At 38.0% G+C, this 2,500-nt stretch overlaps 1 protein-coding gene across 3 annotated transcripts in view; it reads left to right on the top strand.

Moving 5' to 3' along the window:
• The first annotated feature begins 660 nt into the window (after window positions 1-660).
• LOC101855807 (acyl-CoA dehydrogenase family member 10) overlaps window positions 661-2,500 on the top strand; it is a 29,445-nt gene continuing 27,605 nt past the window's right edge. For all 3 annotated transcript variants that reach the window (XM_005102615.3, XM_035970877.1, XM_005102614.3), the window contains exon 1: window positions 661-777. The gene's annotated coding sequence lies outside the window, so the exon portion shown is untranslated. The remainder of the gene's footprint in view (window positions 778-2,500) is intronic.

Raw genomic sequence — 2,500 nt, forward strand, 5'->3', positions numbered from 1 at the left:
GCACACACACACACACACACACACACACAGTCACACCCATTATCTACTTATTACACATAAACTTCCTTTGTCTGTCTGTTTGTTTGACTGTCTGTCGATCTGTTTGTCTACCTGTTTGTCTTCATATCTGTGTGTCTCTGTCTCTATCTTTGCCCCTCTCTCTCTCTCTCTCTCTCTCTCTCTCTCTCTCTCTCTCTCTCTCTCTCTCTCTCTCTCTCTCGTGTGTACGTAGCTACGTATGTGCGCACATATACATGCGTTTGTATATGTGTGTGCGTGCTTGTGTGTGTGTGCGCGCATGAATTCATGTGTATGCGCATGAATGCATGCCCAATAAATATTAAATATATTACGTGCTGTACCAATTTATACAATTTCCGAGTCATATGTTAAAATGTTTGGATGTGTGGGACAAACGCCTTTCAACTCAATAAAAATCATTTTGAAATCTTAAAAAAGCTCGCTCTCTCTCTCTCTCTCTCTCTCTCTCTCTCTCTCTCTCTCTCTCTCTCTCTCTCTCTCTCTCTCTTTACATCTTGAGCAACTTGACTATCAATTTGATTACTGATCTGGAAAAAAAATTGCCTTGTCAAACGCGCCCTGTTGTATCCTCGCAGTACACATATTGACCCTTTGCTCTGCGCTATCTTTGACCTCTGAACCCTGACCTACCGAAACCCACAGCTCAACGTTCAAAACAACTTGGCCTCAGATCAACCCTACCCGGGGAAGCAAATGAATGTTGTCTGGTGGTTGTCTGCTGGCCCTTTCCTTGAGGTAAATGTAATTAATTTGTTGCATTTTGGCTTTTGTTTTTTTGTCAACGATTTTTGTTGTTGGGCGCTTTTTCGGTAGATTCTAGTTCCCACCCCGCAACTGTTATTCACCGGTTTTTGGCCCCACGAGTAGGCCAAATATAAATATATGAGTATGAGTATGAGGGGGGCATTTTTACAATAATTTGATGTTTTGCAGTTGTTACTAGATCTAGATCTAGATCTAGATCTAGATCTAGATTCTAGATCTAGGTTTGATATCTAGAAATCTAGATTTATACTATACTAGATCTATTATAATATAAGTCATAAGTACTAGTCTAGATCTCTAGTACATATTATTATTATTATTATAGTAGTAGTAGACTTGATCTAAATCTTAGATTCTAGAATCTAGATCTAATCTAGATCTAGAATGTAGATAGTGCAGCAGCAGCAATAGTAGAATCTAGATCTAGATCTAGATCTAGATCTAGTAGCTAAGTAGAAGATCTAGATTTGTTATAGAATCTAGATCTAGAATCTAGATCTAGTAGTGTTATAGTAGTAGTAGAAGTAGTTATAGTAGGCCAGTTTGTCACAGGCCAAATCAGTCACGACAACTTTCCAAATGCCTTAAAAACTTGTCAATCCTTAAAAAAATCTTTTTTTTTTTTCGTAAATGTGCTCACAAAAATTAAAATAATATGCTAAACAGAGAATAAATAAAATGCTGACTTAATATTACTCGTTGTTGATAAAAGTTTTTCTTTTATACTTTAGATAGGCTACAAACATTGATATAGAAACGCATGCAATTTAAATTATCTAAGACCATTTAACACTTCAAAAGCCAAGAGAGACCGACAAAGAAAGGAGGTGGTTCGACATCAAAGAATGGATGGACATGACCCTGTTCTCTTGGTACAGGCCTGTCATGACCTGTGACAAACTGGGCAGCCCCCCTAATGGTGTAGTAGTAGTACTTCAATCTTAATTGTTTTATAGATTACAAGTGGCTGTAGTCTCTGCCTAAGATCCTGGCCACTACTATTATCTCAGTTTGCTAAAGACCCCGCTGTAAAAAAAAAGAAAATGGAATTTTTACTAAACAAAGTCACCCCTAAAATATCCCGCTCTGATTATGATTCACTTTAAAGGTCTATACTTTGTGCTAAGATCCCGCATTTCAGATTATAATTTACGGAACAAAAACGTGGGCGGGCACAGTCAATCAACCAAGGGAGTTAAAACATGTGATCATTGAACAGCCCGCGTTGCATCACAGATTAGCCACTCTCGTAAATGTGACCATGTGTCCCTCCCGGTCAATATCAGTCATAAGGAAATTTCAAAATTGAGTTAACATTATTTTATAAAACTATCACTTTTTCCCTACAATTTAAAACTAGAATGAAGTAAATATGACAATTTGACGAAAATACAGAACTTTTGATTGTGTGAGGTGTGGAAACACGAAAAGGAGAAAATGACCTCCGAAGTTGAGCAACATGTTTCCATAGCAATGGGGGTCTTAGAATTGAATAGAGACTTGAAATTTAGCAGTTATCTTGGCTATGCCACTATAAGGTAACATACAAAAGTAGAAAACGGGGGCTCTCGTGGCCTAGAGGTTAAGGTGTTGGCCTCTCATTCAAAGGTCCCGGGTTCGAATCAGGGTAGTGACCGAACATTTTCTTCTCTAAAATTGTCTCCTTTCACCTCCTTTCCTGCTCTCTAGCAAT

This window comes from Aplysia californica, unplaced genomic scaffold (assembly GCF_000002075.1).
Source record: "Aplysia californica isolate F4 #8 unplaced genomic scaffold, AplCal3.0 scaffold00332, whole genome shotgun sequence".
Classification (NCBI taxonomy): domain Eukaryota; kingdom Metazoa; phylum Mollusca; class Gastropoda; order Aplysiida; family Aplysiidae; genus Aplysia; species Aplysia californica.